This window comes from Ovis canadensis, chromosome X, assembly GCF_042477335.2.
Source record: "Ovis canadensis isolate MfBH-ARS-UI-01 breed Bighorn chromosome X, ARS-UI_OviCan_v2, whole genome shotgun sequence".
NCBI classification, from domain to species: domain Eukaryota; kingdom Metazoa; phylum Chordata; class Mammalia; order Artiodactyla; family Bovidae; genus Ovis; species Ovis canadensis.
This window is the reverse complement of record NC_091727.1, coordinates 29,710,361-29,723,246: the sequence shown is the minus strand read 5'-3', so window position 1 is coordinate 29,723,246 and position 12,886 is coordinate 29,710,361. Positions and strand designations below refer to the sequence as shown.

General features: G+C 35.5%; 1 protein-coding gene across 1 annotated transcript in view; it reads right to left on the bottom strand.

Annotated features, from left to right (window-relative positions):
• Positions 1-12,886, bottom strand: part of IL1RAPL1 (interleukin 1 receptor accessory protein like 1) — a 694,793-nt gene that overhangs the window by 359,515 nt on the left and 322,392 nt on the right. The window lies entirely within an intron of this gene.

The window sequence follows — 12,886 nt, the reverse complement described above, 5'->3', positions numbered from 1 at the left end:
GGCCAACCATTGAACTATGCAAAATACTAATACTTTTCTAAACAAAGATAACACTTGTATGTAGTGACTTTGAGTCAAGTTTTCTAAATATAATACATTATTGTATTTATAGTATTCTTATCTGGAATAACTTTGAGATTTCAATACTTGTTTCTGTATCAATAAAGAAGAATCAATCATAAAATCTCACAGAATATAAAATTTTAATACCTTTGACATTATCATATTGATATTTCATAAAACCTTTGGTATAACCTACCATAACTTTAATAAGTTTGGGGTATGAGTTTTTAATATAAAGATTACTACTAAGGTGAAAGATGTATATGTCTCAATTTTACTTACTTAAGTATCATTTCTGTCTATAGTATTGATGGGGCAGATTTTTTTGTTTCACCATTGCCTAATTAACTTATTCCTTAGGAATTTTACCATAAAAGGTAAAATTAGTGATGAAAATTTTGCCTCATTCCTGCCAGAGAGTTATCTGATTCAAGACTATCTGTTAGGGTATCTTTTAAAATCATAGCCCCCCCCCAAAATAAAATACTTAGGAATAAATCTGACTAAAGAGGTGAAAGACCTACATGCTGAGAACTATAAAATATTATAATAAAGGAAACTGAATATGATTAAAAGAAATTGAAGCATATCCCATGCTCTTGGATTGGAAGAATAATTATTATTAAAATGGCCATACTACCCAAAGCAATCCACAGATTTAATTGAACCTTTATCAAGTTACCCATGACATTTTTCACAGAACTAGAGTGAATAATCCTAAAATTTATATGGAACCATAAAAGAATCAGAATTGCCAGAGCAATCCTGAAGAAAAAGAATAAAGGAGGAGGCATAACCCTCCTAGACTTTGGATAATATTATACAGCTACAGTAATCGAAACAGTGTTGTACTGGCACAAAAACAGACATATGGATCAATGGAACAGAATAAAGAGCCTAGAAATAAGCCCACATACCTATAGTCAATTAATTTTGACAAACGAGGTAAAAATATAAAATGGAAAAAAGACAGTCTCTTTGGCAAGTGGTGCTGGGAAATTTGGACAGCCACATGTAAATCAACGAAGTTAGAAGGCACTCTCACGCTATACACAAAAATAAACTCACAATGGCTTAAAGACTTAAACATGAGACATGACACCATAAAACTTCTAGAAGAGATTATAGGCAAAACATTCTCTAATATAAATTATACTAGTATATTCTTAGGTCAGTCTCCCAAAGCAATAGAAATAAAAACAACAATAATAACAATAACAGCAATAAACAAATGGGACCTAAACAAACTTACAAGCTTTTACACAGGAAAGGAAACTATAAACAAAATGAAAAGGCAACCTACAGGCTGGGAGAAAATATTTGCAAACAATATGAATAATAAGGCCTTAATTTCCAAAATATACAGACAGCTCACACAACTAAACAACAACAACAACAACAACAAAAACCCAAACAGCCCTATCAAAAAATGGGCAGAAGACTGAAATAAACATTTCTCCAAAGAAAAACAGATGGCCAATAGGAACATGGAAAGATGTTCAACATCACTAATTATTAGGGAAATGCAAATCAAAACTACAGGAGGTACCATCTCACACCACTCAGAATAGACATCATTAAAAAGTCTACAAATCTGCAAGCAATAAATGCTGGAGAGGGTGTGGAGAAAAGGGAACCCTCCTACACTGTTGGTGGGAATGCAAACTAGTACAGCCACTATGGAGAACAGTGTGGAGATTCCTTAAAAAATTGCAAATAGAACTACCTTATGACCCAGCAATCCCACTGCTGGGCATACACACCAAGGAAACCAGAATTGAAAGAGACACATGTACCCCAATGTTCATCGCAGCACTGTTTATAATAGCCAGGACATGGAAACAACCTAGATGTCCATCAGCAGATGAATGGATAAGAAAGCTGTGGTACATATACACAATGGAGTATTACTCAGCCGTTAAAAAGAATTCATTTGAATCAGTTCTGTTGAGATGGATGAAACTGGAGCCGATTATACAGAGTGAAGTAAGCCAGAAAGAAAAACACCAATACAGTATACTAACACATATATATGGAATTTAGGAAGATGGCAATGACGACCCTGTATGCAAGACAGGGAAAGAGACACAGATGTGTATAACGGACTTTTGGACTCAGAGGGAGAGGGAGAGGGTGGGATGATTTGGGAGAATGACATTCTAACATGTATACTATCATGTGAATTGAATCGCCAGTCTATGTCTGACGCAGGATGCAGCATGCTTGGGGCTGGTGCATGGGGATGACCCAGAGAGATGTTATGGGGAGGGAGGTGGGAGGGGGGTTCATGTTTGAGAATGCATGTAAGAATTAAAGATTTTAAAATTTAAATAAATAAATAAATAAAAGGAAAAAAAAATAAAAAATAATAATAAAAAAAAGAAAAAAAAAAAAGTCTACAAATGACAAATGCTGGAGAGCATATGGAGAAAAGGAAATCCTCCTATAACTGTTGGTGGGAATGTAAGTTGGTGTAGGCACTGTGGAAAACAGAATGGAGATTTCTCAAAAAAAAAAAAAAAAAACAACCCTAAATATAGAATTACCATATGATCAAGCAATTCCACTCCTCAGCATATTTCCAGAAAAAACTATAATTCAAAAAGATACATGCATTCCTATGCTCATAGCAGCACTACTGACAATATCCAAGACATGGAAACAACCCAAATGTCCATCAACAGAGGAAGAGATAAAGAAGATGCGGTACACATATACAATGGAATACTACTCAGTAGTACAAAGGGATGAAATAACGCCATTTACAGAAATATGGACACAACTAGAGATTATAATCTTAACTGAAGTGAGAAAGACAAATACTATATGATATAATTTATATGTGGGATCTAAAATACGACACAAATGAACCTCTCTGTGAAACAGAAGCAGACTCATGGACGTAGAGAAAAGAGTTGTGGTTGCCAAGGGGAAGGGGAAGAAGGATAGGGATGGATTAGGAGGTTGGGGCTGGTAGATGTAAGTTTTTATATATAGAATGGATAAGAAAAAAAGGTCCTACTGTATAACACAGGGAGAACTATATTCAATATCCTATAATAAAACAATGGAAAAAAATTTTAAATGTACATATATGTATCACTGAATCACTTTGCTGTGAAGCAGAAATTAATACAACATTGCAAATCAACTATACTTCAATAAAAAAGGGGGGGAAAGGACAATTTGTTAGGATGTAGGATGTCTCATTTGTTTCATTCTGAAATATATGCTGGGTCCAGGAAATAACTTGTCTTTGCTCCTAAGGACTTCCCAAAGTGCAGGTTCTAGAGCCTTCTCAAAGGTATCAATTATTTAATAAAAAATGAAAGAGCAGTTTGTCAGTCCTGAGCTGTTTTCTCCTAAGCTCCTCTGGAGAAGGTGAAATCAAGAGTTATTATAACTAAGCCAAACTCACCCCAGAGCAGTTCCTGAGAATAGAGTTGATTTAAATATCCAGGCTTCCCAGGTGGCTCAGTAGGTAAAGAACCTGCCTGCAATGCAGGAGACGCTGGCAGGTGTGGGTTCGATCCCTGGGTAGGGAAGATCCCCTGGAAGAGGACATGGCAACCCACTTCCATATTCTTGCCTGGAGGAGCCTGGTGGGCTATAGTCCATGGGGTTGCAAAGAGTCAAACATGACTAAGTATGCAAGCACAATCCAGTGGTTCTCAGACTTAATTCATTCTTCTCTTTGTATCTCTTGCAGAATGTTAAGACATAATGAACACAGATTTCTCAAAGTAGATTCTTTGAGAAGAATATAGCAAGCATGTATTGAGCCCTTTTCTTAGGCACTTGGTAATCAAGAATAATAATCACAAAAATAATAATGGCCTATTCTACTTCAAAAAGCTGGTAATTAATGGTATAGAAAGAAATTTAAGAAGCAGAGTGAAAAGTGTCATAATGGAAGCATGGACACAGAATTATGGGGGCACAGGGGAGAGTCTTAATAAACATGCAAGGGTTTTATACCTACAAGTATACACTTGGATTCTCACATTTGTCCAAGAATCACTCATACTTTTCATCACTAAGGTGCATAGTGAGGAATTCTCAGATTCATATACCTAATACTCACTGGACTCTTCCCTGACTATATGTTAAGGAACACTAGATATTTCTTATCAAGAGCAGACTATGTATCAGATCTTTGATGAAAATCTCTTTATTAATGCTAGGGGTCATTACTGGTGAGCATGCATCAACACTTAGATGTAGTAACTCAAGATAATACATGTTAGGAAAAAACGCTTTTTCCCTGATAGCCATTTGGTTTGTCATCCATCTATTATATGTGAATTATCACAGTTAGATTCAGTAAACTGTGATCTTTGCTTAAAGCTATCAACTATTGAGAATGGAGTTAAGCCTAGGTTTGAGAACAAGTATCTTTTCTTTAACAACAGCAGCAATAACAAAGGCAACAAAAAGTCTTTGCCTTCTGAAGGATTCTGGTTTAAAGTTAGGAAAGGTAGCTTTATCAATTATACCTCGGGGTGGGGGGAGGGATGAGTCATAGAAGTTAAAATGCCATTTTATTCTCCCTAAAGACAACAGATAAGCAGTGCCATGGCAACTAAATGTACAGTTCTTTGTGTATGCAGTTAAATAGTTCATGCATTGCTCAGAAACCTGGAGAAATCATATAGTGTAATTTTCTCTTATATCCTTGACACCCTTTGTTAGATTACTACTGAAATGTTATAGCAGCATTGGTTGTGGTTTAAGAACAAAGAGGTGCTAACCCAAGAAAGCACTGAATGCTGCGTCCCTAAGTAAATCTTACTAAAGTTACTGTCTTTTCCTATTAATTCTCAATGGAGCCAAACACTCCCATGGCTCTGGGTTCATATGCCTTTGGTAGACCCTACCTGAGTGAGTGGAGAAGGCAATGGCACCCCACTCCAGTACTCTTGCCTGGAAAATCCCATGGACAGAGGAGCCTGGTAGGCTGCAGTCCATGGGGTCGCTATAAGTCGGACATGACGGAGCGACTTCACTTTCACTTTTCACTTTCCTGCATTGGAGAAGGAAATGGCAACCCACTCCAGTGTTCCTGCCTGGAGAATCCCAGGGCTGGAGGAGCCTGGTGGGCTGCCGTCTATGGGGTCGCACAGAGTCGGACACGACTGAAGTGACTTAGCAGCAGCAGCAACCTGAGTGAGATGGAGCTGGTGGCTTGGAATCATGTACTGGAATACCACCACAATCACACAGCTCTAAGGACGATTCCATTAATCCACTCACGGATCCATGAGGGAAACCATGAAAATACCTGAGATGAATTTTTTTTTTTTTTTACCTCACTAACAAAGAAAGTTTGCTTAATCAACTGATGGCGCAAATAACATATACTATGTGCCTTTCTTGGATAATATTAAGGAAATAGGAGTATCAAATTATTTGAGAAATAAATGTAGAACACAAACAAAAATGCTCTTCCTACATGAGAGATCAATATGGTAATCAGAAAGCAGAACTAATGCTTTCAGGATCTGATTAATAAATGCCTTTCTGAAAAAAATCCTCTGGATTAGCAACACTGGAATTCTTCAAAGTAGCCACAGGGCCTTCACATATACTGCTTCCTCTACCTGGCTCCCTATCCAAAACCTCTTCAAAATCCCATAGAATTATCCAAAGTCTTTAATCATTTACTTATTTTTGTGATTATTGTGTTCATAAGTCTCTCCCTCAATACAGCAGAGACCTTATATTTGTTCAGGTGGCACTAGTAGTAAAGAACCTGCCGGCCAGTGCATGAGACATAAGAGATGTGGGTTCAATCCCTGGATCGGGAAGATCCTCTGGAGGAGGGCAAGGCAACCCACTCCAGTATTCTTGCCTGGAGAATCCCATGGACAGAGGAACGTGGCAGGCTCCAGTCCATAGGGTCGCAAAGAGTCACTCACAGCTGAGCAACTTAGCACATATGCCTACCCACCACTGTGACCTGGTTCACTGAAGGCACTCAAAACTTATTTTTTGAAAAAAAAAAAAAAAAGAATTATACACATACATATTTTGTAGTCTCTTTCTCTGGGGAGTATCTTGTGGGTGATTAAATCTGTTCAATAATTTAACACCATAAAAGAATATTTTTGTAGGCATTATATTTATAGTCTATATTTTATAGAATGTTTATGGTATGAAATAAACCTTGCAATTAGTTTTTTAGATTTTAAGTTATGGAAACTTATTGGAACTAGTTTTAGCAAAAGGTAATTTATTAAATGAATATATGGCTATCTCAAACAACCCAAGGGCAGGGATTCAACTGGGTGATGTGAAATGGAGCCTTAGCCAAAAACTGTAGAGAAACTAGAATTTGCTCTTCATGTCTCAGCTCTGCCTCTCTCTGCGTATTTGTTTCATTCTCTCTCTCTCTCCATGCTGCCCCTCCCCCACTCCATCCTGGTAGAATAACTTATTGGTTCTATTTCTAGAGGACATGTCAGAAAAATCTCTACTGTCAACATATGAGTTTGCAACATTTCCATTTAAAAGCTCAAAGTTTCACTGCATCATCACTTCCTAGTTCCAACTCTAAAATCCAAGGACCAACCTCTGGCTTCATGTCTACAGCTGAGGTGGGGTGACTTTGTAAAAACAGTGGTTACTTCCACTGTAACCAGTCAGAAGGAGGAGGGAGAAAGAAAAGCCAATTCCCACAGACATGGGCGTGCTGGAAAAGCAAAACCTTGCAGAGGGTTTTATGAAGAAAAAATTTGGTGATCTTTGCCTGCCATTTGCATCGACATCCTTACGGTTAACTTTTTGTTTTTCATGGTGTATATTCTTTACATTTTTTTAAAAAAAATTATTTTTACTTTATTTTACTTTACAATACTGTATTGGTTTTGCCATACGTTGACATGAATCCACCACTGGTGTACATGCGATCCCAAACATGTTATTATAATGTAAAAAAAAAAACACAGGAATTGAAAACTTGGTTGGGGGAAACTACTTGTATCTCAATATGAACAATTTCTGTATTTCAGGGAGAAAATAATGAAGGAAATTTAACACTTGGGAAGCAGCTGCATGGCCCAATTCATTCTTTTCAGTACTTTAAAACTATTTTTTCCTTATGCACAATAGCATAATGAGATAAGATTTGAGAAGACTTTTTGATTATTCCCTTTATGACTATGTTGAATCTGTGATAAATTTAAGATGGGAGTAAGGCTGGTGATACTTGGGGCACTTGGGCATAATATTGATTAATCTCTTTAGAATATGGTAATAAAGGCAAGCAGCCATCTTACAGTGGGGATACAGTGGGGACATTGATTGGACCTGGGTCTCCTGCATTGCAAGTAGATTCTCTACCTTCTGAGTCACAGTATTATAAAAGTTACAGCTGTAAACTATAGTGAGTCACATATTCCCTGCACAGCACAATATTATTTTCATCCCTTACCCTTATTTTGCCTCTTTCCTTCCTCTCTCCCCTCTTGTTATATTCACTAGGTTGTTGTATTTTTTTAGATCCTATAGGCTTTTTTAAATGTTGATTTATTTATAATCCTCATCTAATAAAAAACCCCTGCAGGCAGCACTTGAAACATGTAAACAATGGCTGCCACTATAAAAAATGGATGCCACAGGCACTTACCTATGCCCCGATGATCTTCAGACTACAACTGCACATTTGAAACATTAACAAAAATATTTTAGGAGTACCTTTTTCTAAAAAAAAAATGCTTTAGTTTGTGTTATAGATCTAAAGGAATATAAAGCAAAGGTAAGAAACCTAGGGCCCACATACTCACCTTTTTGAGAAATAACAGAAGACAATACTTTGTTATTCAAAGGATTTTACATTCAATGACTTTATACTCCAATCCTTAAATCTATTATGTGACAAGCTCCAGGTAATAATAGGGACTACAAAAAGGATAAGATATCATCTCTGCTTTTGAAGCACTGACAATTTCTTGCACTTTATATTTACTAAAAACCTGAGATCTTAACTCACAGAGCCATTTTAGTTTGTGGGAGCTGCAGCTCCAATGAAATGTGTGAATTCCTCTCCAGTGAGGTCCTATTTGTAGGATGCCCATGGTGGCAGTGGTTTAGTCACTATGTCCAACTCTTTGCAACCCCATGGACTGTAGCCTGCTAGGTTCCTCTGTCTATGGGATTCTCCAGGCAAGAATACTGGAATGGGTTGCTATTTTGTTCTCCAGGGGAATCTTCCCAACCCAGGGCTCAAACCCAGGTCTCCTGCATTGCAGGCGGGTTCTTTACTTTCTGAGCCACCAGGGAAGCCCTTATAAGGCTTTTAGTATGTTTAATTCTTCATGAAGTTAAAATGATATATGTTATATTGCCAGAAACTGATTTTGTGATAAAACAAACACTTGCTTTACTAGTAAACTGAGCGACTAACACACTCGCGTGCGTGTGAGCACATGCGCGCGTGCGTACACACACACACACACACACACACACACACACACAATAGCCTTATATTGAAGAGTCTGGGATCATACAGGAATTTTTCACTGAAACAACCTAGGAGAAGGGTTGCTCTGTTTCCAAAAACACCAAATGGTACTGTGCTGTGCTTAGTCCCTCAGTCATGTCTGACTCTTAGCGACCCCATAGACTGTAGCCCGCCAGTCTCCTCTATCCACTGGGATTCTCCAGGCAAGAATACTGGAGTGGGTTGCCATGCCCTTCTCCAGGCGATCTTCCCAGCCCAGGGATCAAACCCAGGTCTCCCTCATTGCAGGAGGATTCTTTACCATCTGAGCCACCAGGGTAGCCTGCCAAATGGTACATCAAGATCAAATAAGATGGTTTTCATCAAAGAAATTCATCCCACATTTGGAATATCACAAATAACTACCAAGAGAATGTCTTTATTGTTTTATTTTATTTTATTTTTTTGCTATGGAGAGTGCACTTTACTTGTACAGTCAGGTCAGGTCCAAGTGCATATTTATCATCAGTGATGATGGTTTATTTCAAAGTCAACATAAAACAGCCTTCTAAGTCCAGGCTCAGAGTAACAGCTAAAAAACAAAGAGTTGTTTCCTGGTTGACCTTGAAATGTTGGATTGTTAAAATCTGTATAAAACCATGATATGTGAGATGTGGATGGAATCTTACAAATCATTTTACAGCTTAAGAGTAATAAGTCAACAGAGGTGAGGTCAGAGGCAGTTTCCTGGTATTTGGAGAAAGATGAGGGGCAAAAGAGCCTTTGGTCCATGCCTTAGATTCAAGAATTCAAATTTAGATCTGATATAATTTACAAATGCATTTATATATTCACTCAAAGAACTATTGATAGAATTGGAAAAAATTCATATTCTTTATATTTGTGTTAAATTACAAGTCTATACCAACCAGCTGGTACAATGAACTGATATTTTAAAAAGTTAATCTCATCATTTTTCTTTTGAATAATAAAAGATATGTCATCCTATGGTAGAAGTTAGTAAATTACATAGGAATATTATGAATATCAATTTGAAACCCTGACTTGGCATGTCATTTTTTATATTCTAAAAAATGAAAGAAGATATGGTCTTGAGATACCTAAGTGTTTAGAAGCCACAGAGAAAGTAGCAGGCTAAGGTGGCATGGTCATGAAGGAATGAGACTGGAACTAAAACCTGAGATCCAGATCCAATCTAGTATATCGTCCCTATATTCATGTATATTGGTTTTAGAACCTTAATGAAATCATATTCTGGTTGAAATAAGATATGATAATATTCATCTCTCAGCTACTGCACATAGCAAGTATATATCAAATGTATGCTTTCTTCATTCACACTGTACCTGAGTTTCTCAATAATCTGGAATGAGGACAGATACAGAAACACTGAATTGCCTGAGGTAAATGATCCAAGCCTCAGATATTTGACCCACTGTTGCACCATTATTTGTTTGGCTGCATCATGCAGCATGCAGGGTTTTAGTTCCCAGATCAGGGATTGAAAGCATGCCCCCTGCATTGGGAGTGCAGAGTCTTAACCACTGGACTGCCAGAGAAGTTCCAATGTTGCAATTTTGAAAAATGAGAAATACAAGAACACATTTAGGTCTGTGCTACATATTACCCAAGTGGAAAGCTATTGTTATGAGCTTAACTCAGGTCAATTTCGGCCTCAAACCCTGTTTTAAATGCTATTCTTGCCGAGTGAACCAAGTATCAAAACTGAAACAAGGAAAACTCCTATACTTTGATTGTAATCATGAACAGCAAGTCTGAGAACTTTTTTGTGTTCATTTGGTTAATTATTTTAACTTTTCCTATAATATTGATGTTACAGACCTGGCCTTACTGTAAAAGATAGAAAAAGGAAAAATATCCAGAGCATTCATACATAAAAAAATACATTCCATTAGGAAAATGGTGAAAATGTATAGAAGAAGGAACTTGACAACAAAATAATGAAATAATTCAATTTCACTATTGTGAAGTTGATAAATACAAATTAAAATTTGTATAAATTGTATATAATATATAATATTTTATACAGTAAAAATATTGTATATATACAATAAAATACAAATTAAAATTTGACAAGATTTCAATCATAATATTTGTTTAATCATGTGTAGAACTGGCAGGGGGCTTCCCTCATAGCTCAGCTGGTAAAGAACCAGACTGCAAAGCAGGAAACCTGGGTTAGATCCCTGGGTTGGGAAGATCCCCTGTAGAAGGGAAAGGCTACCCACTCTAGTATTCTGGCCTGGAGAATTCCATGGACTGTATAGTCCATGGGGTTGCAAAGAGACAGCCACAAATTGGCAAGGATATGGAGAAACAGAAACTCTTAGACAGTACTACTGTATATACAAATCAGAACAACTATTTGGAAGAACAATTTGGAAATATATAAGTCAAGCATGTACGAGGCTTATTGCTTCATGCTTCCACTTCTAGTTATAGGCCCTATGGAAATACAAGTATTCTTGAGCAGAAAGATGCAGGTATGAATGTTCATTATAGTATTATTCGTTATTGCCACAACAATAAGAAAATCTAAATTACCAACCACAATAGATTGATTAATAAAAATGAGTAACATTTACTTATTGGGCTATTATGGAACAGTTAAAATGTATAAACTTGAGCTACAGGTATCAAACTTTATAAATATATAGACATAATGATAAACAATAGAATGGAATTGCAATGGAATATTATACAGCCATAAAAAAGAATGCATTTCTGCCATTTGCAGCAATATGGTTGGATGTAGAGAATATTACACTTAGTGAAATAAGTCAGAGATAGAAAGTTAAATACAGTATGATATCACTTGTATGGAAAATAAAAAAATAAAACAAATGAATATATATACAAAACATAAACAGACTCAGATATAAAAAACAAACATGTGGTTACCAAAAGGGAGAGGTAAGGAAAGAGGGACAATGTAAGGATATGGGAATAATAGGTACACTACTATGTATTAAATAGATAAGCAATAGAGATACTATTTATAGCATAGAGAATTACAGCCATTATAATAAACTATAATGCAGTATACTTCTCAAAAACACTGAATCAGTATGTTGTATACATAAAACTATTAAATTATTGTAAATCAACTATATTTCAATTAAAAAAAACCAACATAATGATAAATTAAAAAAAGATGAATTTCAGAAGAGTAGGTGAGTATAATATCTTTATGTAAACTTTAAAACATTCAGAACTATACTCTATATTTTTATGGAGACATCTATAGGAAGTGAAAACCATTAAACATGGATGAAAACAAACAACAAGTTTAAAATAGCAGTTACTTCTGTGATGAAAGTAGGAAAAGGGAAAAGAAAGACTATATGGAGAACTTGGAATTTATCTAATGTTTTATTTTCTTTTTATTTAAAGCAAATATGGCAAAATATTAATATCTTAAGCAGCTGAATGAGTGATGGATATATAAATGTAAATAGTATATCAATGTTTTTCAAACTGTTGGATGATACCCAAACTGTGGGTCTGAAATCACTTTGCAAGACTGCAACTTATCTTTTTAAAAACAATAGAATAAAGTAAAAAAAAAGAAAGAAGAAAAAGGAAATATCAGTGTCAATTACAGTACATCTAGGCAGTGATTTATGGATAGTTTGCTTCAGTTACTTGTATATGTATGTATGTAAGTAAATGTGATATAAAGTGGGGTTTTTTTACTATGAATTTTGGGTAAAAATGTTTTAAAGATACTGCATTATATTATTTTGTATCACTTCTATCTGTTTGAATCATTTCATATTTAAATTTTAAAAAATATATTATTAATCTAAAATAGAGTATCAGTAGATTTTTAAAGACAATGTTAACTTTTAAATCACAGAAAGAATTGGGTCTGTTTAATCACTTCCAATGTTAAATATATCTTTAAAAATATTTATATCTCAAATAGATAGATGAATCAGTGAACATGAAATCTAAACTCAGAGTCTCTGAATTACAATTCAATGCTTAGTTCTCTGAGTTCAATTGTTCTTTATAAATCAAAGTTTTTCTAAATCTTAGATCCTATTTAGACATATTTATTTTGCTGTATTTGAATTAAAGCTTAATATATACCATTTTTAAGTTTGTCATCATTTAGGTTTCTTAGATTTTTAACTCTAGAAGTGTAATGAGAAATCCTAACATGATGAGTATCCATCAGAAACTAGATTAAGAGAATAAATGAGAAAGAAGGCCAATGATTTTTGACTCTCACATTTATAGATACTTTTTCCTTATTTTTCTCTACTAGGACAGGGTTTCAAAGCTTCTACAATAGTGAATATGCTTAGCCTCTGATGAATACAAATTATTTAACAC